At 41.0% G+C, this 9,930-nt stretch overlaps 1 pseudogene; it reads left to right on the top strand.

Annotated features, from left to right (window-relative positions):
* The first annotated feature begins 8,888 nt into the window (after positions 1-8,888).
* Positions 8,889-9,567, top strand: LOC133049976 (bcl-2 homologous antagonist/killer-like; annotated as a pseudogene).
* Positions 9,568-9,930: the final 363 nt, after the last annotated feature.

Below are 9,930 nucleotides of genomic sequence, written 5' to 3'. Positions count from 1 at the left end.
CAGTAGTCTTTCTTTGCTGAGAAATATGTATCACTTAGGATGGTAATTACAAACTGTAGAGTATAATGGGAAACCTATTTTAAAACAAAGAAACAAAAGTGGAAGAAATCCAGTCACTGAGGAATGAGTAACTCAGGAAGAATGTGGATGACATTAGTACTCAGATGAAAAGCGTATTAATTCTCAAACTGAAACTATTGTTTGAATTACATGTCTAATCCTCACAAGGCTGACCGCACGTGATTTTCAGACAGCTGTTTTAGTCCATTTATCATCCATTAAAGGTAGTACCTTAAATTACCAATGCAAAACTTGATCATTAGCAATACACCCTGAAGAATTAGACATCATAACACAGAAATTGTCAATAGGTCCCAGATGGCTTGGTGTCGCCCTGACAGGTGGCATACTTAGAGCGTGTCACCCTCACCTTTCTCAGACTTGGTTGTGGATATGAGATAAGAAAGGGAGTGAATGAAAACTTTGACAAAAAGCACGAAATCACTTTAAAAATGTAAATAACCAAAAGCTGCTTCCCATGTGACACATTTTTGTCCATGCACTGTTATCTCCAGACAACATTTCGAAAATGTATCCCTTTCTATCTGTTGCTAATATTGTAATCGTTCTTTATCCTGGGATTTTCATAAGGATTCTGGAGGATTTGAGGAAGACCAATTAATCAATGCCAGAGTGGATAATGATTTATGACCAGGGTAAAAATAGGAGTGCATACATTTCAATGTGGTCTCTTCTCTCTGTTGATCAGAATTTTTTTTTTTTTTTCTTTCTCTTGGAATGCCTCCAAACATCTTGCTGGCGAAGAGGGTGTATTTTTTGAGATAGCAAAGTTGTTTATTGAGCCACTGAGTTCAATCAGCATCAGTAACTCCTGCGGTACAAGGAAAATTGGAAAGAAAAGGCTTAGTGTAAATTCTTCGAATATGGAGTAATCCATTAGCTGGTTCAGCAAGTCACAGAATGGACCTTATAATGTGAAACATGGCATCTGGAGTGTGTGTGTCTGTGTTTTAAAATATATGGGACAGTCTCTTCCTATGCAAGCATTTTTATTATGCTGCCACGTTTATACCCAGGTATTTGGATAGCAGTGCTGGCATAGCACTCCCAGCCAAAATAAAAAAACAGATATAATTTTTCCTTGAGTTCTGCTTTTATCCTTCAAGATGTCTGGCTCAAATATTCAATTAGATTTTATCACCTTTGTTTCCAAATCATAAATTGTTTGACAAATACCATATCATTGATGTGTATCATAGAATAAGATAATATCTTTTTTCGTTGATGAGTGATTATGGTATACTACCTTTGTACTGCTGAGATTTATGGTACTCTATTCAGCAAGAGCTACTATGGGATGGTGAAATGAACAGTAATAAAGTTGGCAGGCTGAATGCTGCAAAGTGTGTCTAATGTCTGAAAAAGGAGTCTGCTTTTATGCAAATATAAATTGGCTGTGAAGCTTGTAATTCTGGAATCCAAACATCGAGTTTGTGTCCTCTGTGTGACCCACTGTGATTTGAAAGACAGAATGGAGATAATGGGTGGAGAGGGCAAGGATTGTGAAGGAAAATATTAATGCTATTTGTGGATAGTTGTTAAAGGTCAATGCTTATTAAAGAAAAAGACAGGAATAGACTCCCACTAAATTACAATCTTAGTAATAAAAAAGTAAAAGACTGTTGTTACTTTTCTATAGCAACAATGAGGGTTATCTAATATCCAACATGCCTTTGGTATTGAGTAAATAGGAGATTTCATTTTATTAAGTGTTGTGCATACTGTGGTGGTTTAGTCACTAAGTTGTGTCCTACTGTTGTGACCCCATGGACTGTAGCCCGCCAGGATCCTCTGTCCATGGGATTCTCCAGGCAAAGATACAGGAGTGAGTTAACATCTCCTTCTCTGGGGGATCTTCCCACCCAGGAACCGAACCTGGATCTCCTACATTGCATGCAGATTCTTTACTGACTGAGCTATGAGGGAAGCCCTAACAGTATTCTTTTTGTGAAGGAATAACAGACGACAGGCAGGGAGTGGTGCCTGGCAGATCAGACCTACTGAAATCCAAGGGTTGGTACCCAAAGTCTATTTTAAACCATAATAAAGAGGTTACTGAGTCCCCCATATAGCAGTCAATGTAAGAACTGAGAACGTTCTCTTTGTACTGCTGTACTGATTACCGACTGCTCTGTCTGATACTCTCCTTCTTCTAAAATTCTTGCTATCTGTTAATGGTTCTTTCAGTAGTAGCTATGTTTTCATGATTCCATCTCCTAAGCACCATCATTGGTCCAAGGGTGAGAACCTGACCAAAGCTGGTAAAAATAGAATTCTCTGATGTTGAAGTCACTAGTCTAAGATTGGGAATTCCATCCTATCAGACTAACCAGAATAAGTCTATCTCTCTGAGATTTGAAAACTTAAGATGGAAAATACAGAATCTATTAAAAACCAGAAATACTGATGTAATTTCCAAGGAAGATCAATAGTTTTCAGATCATGAAGAGAAGGAGTGTTACATAATAACGATGGGGTATATAAAAAACAGCTATTGTGTAAGATTTGTGTCTAGAACTGACCTCAACTTTTTCTTAATAAAATTATTTATGTAAACTATATTTCAGGAGTTAAATAACGCTGTGGAGCTTTTAATGATTAAGTGTGATGCATATCAGTAGAGATAATTTTATTCATTTTATAATGTGATTACATCAAATAGAGGATATTAAACCATTACCCTTTATTCCAGCTGTCACAAAAACTTTGTAAATTTTCTATATACAAATTAGTACAAACTTAGTTGGATGACCACTAAGTAAAAATATAAATGCAAAATTAAAAATGGAGAGATCTGAGTTGCTTGTTTCCCTTTTTCAATTTTTTAAAAAAATGTTTGGCCATTCTCCAACTAGGGATCAAACCCACACCCCCTGCATTAGAAGTGCAGAATCCTAACCACAGGACAACCAGGGAAGTCCCTCAAGCTGCTTATCTCTTTTGCAGAGCAAGTTCTGTGATATTTCCCCCTGCTTCTTGTTGTTGTTATTTAGAATCATTTGCAGCTAACATGCAACAAACGCTGAAGATGGAACTCACAATCTAGGGGAAGAAAGTAATAGTGAAATCCAAACACCACACACAGAGAGAGGTAAAAGAATACCCACTTATCAGGGTTATGTTGTTAATATAAAAGAATTAATATCCAAGAATGTATCTTTTTGGAATGAAAAGGTCATCACAGCACACTAGGTACAGGTAAAGCCTTTCTCCACCCCAGTTACATTCTTCATATTTGTGCTGATTTGGAATCCTGTATGTTCATTCTTGTCTTTTGCTTCCTCAGCTCTCTACAGATCCACTGATTTCCCATATGAATATTCAGCATCCCAACTTTCCTGAATTAATCCCAGTTGAATCAGAATATATTTCCATAGCAGCCATAACACCTTCTCCTTAATTCCCACTGAATCCAATGGAGCTATGATGAATTGTTATGGTCCTAGACTTATTAATAAGGGTCCAAGCATTACTCTCTCCCAGGCATCCCTTGCTGCTAATTTCAGTAAAATAGAAATAGTGCTATATATCCCATGGGGTCACTGTGATGATTAGTTTTTAAAATGGAGAGAAAATACTTAGACAAATAACTCTCATAATATTAATATATCTATAGTTTTTATATTTATTAGTGATATCCATACTTAGTATTATTTCTTTGCCATATTAATATTGACTATTTGTAGGCATTAACTTCAAAAGGCTAAGTGATGGGTACCTCTGTCTCACCCAAATTAATGACCAGTTTTCAGAATTACTGCTCTTTCAATATTCCCCCATCTGATTTCATTAGTTCAACAATTCATTTATCCAAGCTAATATTTTTCAAAAAGAAGCAGAACAAAAAAGACTTATGTTAAAGATAAGAAGTGAGGCAAGGAGATAGCAGAGATGACTCAGCTAGTTCAGCCTCAAGACAGATGGAGGTAACAGAGTGGTCATATACAAATATAATAATAAGGACATGAGTCTTCATTCTTGAAATGGGATGAGAAAGACTGAAGGAAAGAGGTCAGAGTATCTTGCTAGTTTTTCCAAACTGTAATCATAATCCCTGCTCTTAAGAAGTATGTATAGAAAAGAAAAGACTGGCACATAGATATACAATGAAATACAGGGTCCTAAGTGTTATGCAGGTAAATATTTATGACCAGATATCACATGTAAAACACAGTGACACATCAGTGTGCTAGAACTGACTCTGGTCGTGTGTGCTCAGTTGTGTTAGACTCTTTGCGACCCCAGGGGCTGTAGCCAGCCTCACCCTCTGTCCATGGGATTTCCTGGCAAAAATACTGGACTGAGTTGCCATTCCTGCAGGGGATCTTTCCAAGCCAGGAGTTGAACCCACGCCCCCTGCATCTCCTTGCATTGCAGGCAGACTCTTTACCTGCTGAACCATTAGGAAAGCAGATTCTAACCTGTGCACAAAATCTAATCTGGTACATATTCATTCATCTCAGCTTTCAGTGACATCATAATGCTACAAATCAGGTCCTTTTTCTTTTTTTTAACCTAGAGATCTTTTTAAATTTTTTTTAACACTTACCAGAAAAACACAACTTAAATCATTTAAACTTGATTTAAGGTTCAAATCAAATTCACCTTATTTTTTTATATCATACTTAACCCCATGATGTAGGTACTATTACTATCTCTTTTTCACAGATGCATTGTTTTAAAGTTTGTGTGACTCACCCAAGGAAGTTAGTGGTCATGTCAAATTTCAAATTCAATCTAATTCCAGAATCTGCAACTCTGAACATGACACAGCCCATGAAGGGCTGAGTATGGAGACGGTACCTTTTATTAAAAGGCTTCACAAAACCGCTGCTCAGTTTTTCTCTGAACAGAAGGAATGGGCTGCAAAGATATGGGGAAGCAAAGAAGCTGGATGTTCTAGCTCTGATTTTGCTCTAAATGAGAGAGGAAAAGGAGCCAAGGAAGATTTTGATCCTTTCACACTGCTAAGATTGACCTGCTTTTAGCTTATCTCCAGTTACATTTTTATGAATTAAAAAAAAAAAAAAAAAAACCTCCTCACTAACTGCAAACTGCTTTCTTCCAAATATCCAGGCCAGTATCTTAAGTTATTTTTAACACCTTTCTTTCCTTTAGAAATGTGACTCAATTAATCGGTGTGATTCAGTTAATCAATAAATATGAGCTCTACTTTAAAAATACATCCAGAGTCTGACTGCTATTAATCAACCTTCAATGCTATCACCCTCCCCCAGACTATCTTTATTTCTGCCTGCAGTAGTTTTTTGTTGTTGTTGTTAGTTTCTTTGATTCCATTCTTGTCCAGTGGAGACTTGACTTCACAAAACATCCAGTGAAGTAAAATCGTCATTTCTCTGCTTAAAACTCAGCAATGGCATTCTGTCTCACTCAGAATAAAGTCCTAAGTACTTATCATACTTGTGTTTCAGCAGAACCACACTGGCTGAGCTATTTGACACTGAACATCATGAGAAGAGAGAATTACTTCTACAGAACTGGGACTAGAGTCAGAAGGAGTCTAGGACTCTGAGAAGGTATCCTGGGAATGGACAGAGCCAAGTAGATCTATGGTAGGCAAAACCCAACTCAATGTCAAAAGGCTGAATTATAGATAGAGTACATCACACCAGAGTTGTCTAGATCAAGGTGTAAGAGAGTTGAATATTCATATCTATTACTACATACCATTAATTATTATTTAAGAGCTCTGCCTAAGACGGACAGAAGTTCCAAGCTAATCTCCACCCCATTTGTGTAAGTTGAATAAATTCAACATCATGAAGACATTCATGTAGAGATGTAGGTTCTGGGTGTTGGAATCAGAGTAAACATGGAATTTGTAAAGTGATCCCAGGAAATGTATATGAAGCACAGTGTCTGCTATAATCCCCTGTTTCAAGGTGAGATCCATTCAGCCCTCCCGCTAAATTCAATGTACTGATTCTTCAGAGGGTGCCTGGTAACATTAAAAATAATAATAATAATAATACTTGAAAGACGCGAAGTTAAGCTACAACCAGACAGCACTGCTAAAGTTAGCCCTGAGGCTTAGGTGATATGCAACATTTGTCTCCTTTCACTCAACCTTGGCCAACACTTCCGAAGCCCTGGATTAATTAAGTGGTGGGGAGATGCAGATCTTTATACCTCAAGTGACAGAGCCCTTGGTACTGTGCCCCTGTTTGACTCTGACCTTTTCATGGTTAAAACAGACTTGAGATCTCTAAGGACACCGTAATATATCTCCAGAGGTTCAGCTAAACTGCTTTCTGCCTCTTTATATAGAAGCAGTTCTACGTCCTCATAATGGCCAGAGTCAATTACCAGTGCCAATATGGTAACTTTCTTGTCTGCTGGTCTACAGGAATGAGGAGCTCAACATGGCCAGGTATATATCATAATTTTCCAACTGTAGACCTGCCAAGTTTAAAAGGGCTTCCCTCATAGTTCAGATGGTAAAGAATCCGCGCAATGCAGAAGACCCCAGTTCCATTCCTGGGTTGGGAAGATCCCCTGGAGAAGGAATAGGCTACCCATTCCAGCATTAGGCTTCCCTTGTGGCTCAGCTGATAAAGAATCCACCTGCAATGTAGGAGACTGGGGTTAGATCCCTGGGTTGGGAAGATCCCCTGGAGAAGGGAAAGGTTACCCACTCCAGTATTCTGGCCTGGAGAATTTCATGGGCTATACAGATATCATAATTTTAGAACTGTAGACCTGCCAAGTTTAAAACTGAAAAGACAGAAAGCACGCAGTCTCTAAATGAGTCACTAGGAGTGATGACAAGAGGGGTGGGGCCCCTTCTACTTTCATCCTATCATTTCTGGTTTAGGTATTCTTATTATTAGAGACTAAGGAGAAAATTGGATAAAGGTATAAACCATATCTGAAAGGGATCCTGCAACAAAGCAGGTAGTATTTGTAAGTTGGAACCTTTGTTATGCCTTTGAGTGATTGTTTCAGCATTGTATCAGACTAGCAGGCTCTGAGTGCTACAGAAAGTGGTAGAGCTAGTGATCCTTTGAGACATGCTCAACATTACAATTGTTTTGGGACTTCCCTGGCAGTCCAGTGGTTAATGGTTAAGACTCTGTGCTTCCAATGGAAGAGGTGTGGGTTCTATTCCTGGCTGGGGAACTAAGACCCCACATGCAGCACAGTGTGGCCAAAAAAAAAAAAAATATATATATATATATATATATATATATATATTACAATAGCTTTTATGCAAACTGTATCCTTTGGTATGAAGAAATATTATATAAGATAAAGTGAAAGTTGCTCAGACGTGTCCGACTCTTTGTGACCCCATGGACTATACAGACCATGAAATTCTCCAGGCCAGAATATTGGAATGGGTAGCCGTTCCCTTCTCCAGGGTATCTTTCCAACCCAGGGATCAAACCCAGGTCTCCCGTATTGCAGGCGGATTCTTTACCAGCTGAGCCACCAGGGAAGCCTGATATCATATAGATAAAATGCCAGTAAATCAGACACATTGTACATCTTTAAAACTAACTAAGACGTTAATGGCAGAAAAGGAAAACACATATCAGCATATCTGTCAATTACTATCCATTCTAGAGTGGATGGGCCCTAGTATAATCAACCTGTTACCAAGTGGCTGATGGATCTTGAGTACTGATAACATATCAAGAGCCCAGAATCACAGTTGGTTGACAAGTTGGATATTCAGCAGTGATAGTAGCTATATCTGGAATTCCCTGATAGCTCAGTTGGTAAAGAATCTGCCTACAGTGCAGGAGACCCAGGTTCAATCCTTGTATCAGGAAGATTCCTTGGAGAAGAAAATGGCAACCCACTCCAGTATTCTTGCCTGGAGAATCCTCATGGACTGAGGAGTCTGGTGGGCTACAGTCCATGGGGTCGCAAGAGTCAGACACAACTTAGCGAAAAACCACCACCACCACCTCCAGTAGCTGTATCAAATTTGTCAGAATAAGTCCATGTTACTGGACTCATATATCATCTCTTTCATGGCTAGTCCATTTTTGGGTCTGTTATGTGAACAATGCCAAAAATGAGTACAGAGGGTATCTTTCATATACCAAATAAGTCATTCTGTCCATCTGCTGGTTTAGTACCTCCTATGTAATGCATCCCATCTGGTTTGCATTAATGTGGTCTACAAAAATCTACACACAGTCTGATGACTCCCATGGATCCAACTATACACCTTTGATCTAGACTTTCTGTTTCAAGTCTTGCTCTTCCCAAGCCACTGATCATCCAGCCAAGCCTTTTACCACCGGTCAGGGATCTGAGTATGTCTCTTATCACAGGCCACTTCTTTCTCCACATGAGATAGAAGACAAGACGGAATCCAAAAGTTCTGTCTTTTGGGAAGATTTTTTTCTTGCCACTGTCTTTCAGTACCCATTATGCCCAGGACTGTGATATGGCAGGAATGCCCAGACCATCAGGATCTCCTTGGACTATAACATAACATGGAAGGAGAGTTCAAATTACACTGATCAAGACTGGATTGGATATTAGTTACTGTCTGCCATCATTATGGTGCTTCCCAGAGGCCCTACCTCAGTGGTAAAGAATCTGCCTGCCAGTGCAGCAGACACAGGTTTGATTCCTAGGTTGGGAAGATCCCCTGAAGAAGGATATGGCTCTCCACTGCACTATCCTTACCTGGAGAATTCCATGGACAGAGGAGCCTGGTTAGCTGCAGTCCATGGGATCACATACAGTCTGGACACGACTGAGCATACATACATGCCCTCAATACAAGTGTATTTATCCCAATTAAAAACTCAGGACTAGGCACCTGCATGTCTGCAGCAGCCTCTCAGGTCCCTAAGGCTGTGCTCAGACCAGTGGAGGCTGCATCCAGACACCAGGAATTCACTGACACCCCTTCCTGGAAGCCAGACCTGAGTACTAGACCCTGGGAGCAGCTCCTGGCCCCTCAGGATCTCTGTCCTCCACCCTGCTGGGCCATCCCTGGCCTCAGGGAGAACCTGAGAAAGGGCATATGGACAAGGCCAAGTCTCCCAGGCAGGGCTGTGGAGAGCTGTCAGGCTAGGGACCCACTTGTCCCTGGGTGCAAGGTGTCGGTGGGTCCCCAGCTCACCATCATCATCTGGGATGACATCAACTGGCCTTACAGCATGGAGTTCCAGGCCGTCTTGCAGCCCCTGCAGCCAACAGCAGAGAACACCTATGAGTATTTCGCCAAGATCACCTGTTTGAGAGCGGCATCAACTGGGGCAGAGTGGTGTTTCTGCCAGGTTTTGGCTACTGCCTGGCCCTGCACGTCTACCAGCTCAGCCTGACCGGCTTCCTCGGCCATGTGACCCGCTTTGTGGCCAACTTCCTGCTGTGTCACTGCATTGCCGGGTAGATTGAGCAGAGGGGTGGCTGGGAAACGGCCCCCATCAAGAACATAGCGATAGTTCTGGCTATATTTTGTTGGGCCAGTTTGTGGTAGGAAGATTCTTCAAGTCCTGACTCCTGGAGGGGCCCTTTGGCATCCTGAGACCTCTGTGTGGACTTTGACCCAGACTCCTCCCCTCACTTCCTCTCCTGCAGGCCTCCCGGAACCCACCCACTCCACCTCAAAAGCGCTGGAAGCTTCAGTAACTGGGCACTCCGGTTTTGGAAGGCCCCTGCCCAGGGGTCCACCAGACTGCCGGGGTGCCCCACCATTGCGTGGTGCTAATGGGCCCCTCTCAGAGAGGGACTGTGGCCTCCTCCTTTAGCTTTCTGGGACCCCCCTCAGCCCTGTCTGCTGGCTGTGGGGGACACTGATAACTTGGGAAAGCAAGAGGCTGGGAACCATTTCTCCCCAAGGAGTTGTTAAGGGTTTTAGTT

Source organism: Dama dama, chromosome 31, assembly GCF_033118175.1.
Source record: "Dama dama isolate Ldn47 chromosome 31, ASM3311817v1, whole genome shotgun sequence".
Classification (NCBI taxonomy): Eukaryota; Metazoa; Chordata; class Mammalia; order Artiodactyla; family Cervidae; genus Dama; species Dama dama.
The sequence above is the reverse complement of the archived record's forward strand: the minus strand, read 5'-3'. Positions and strand labels throughout refer to the sequence as shown.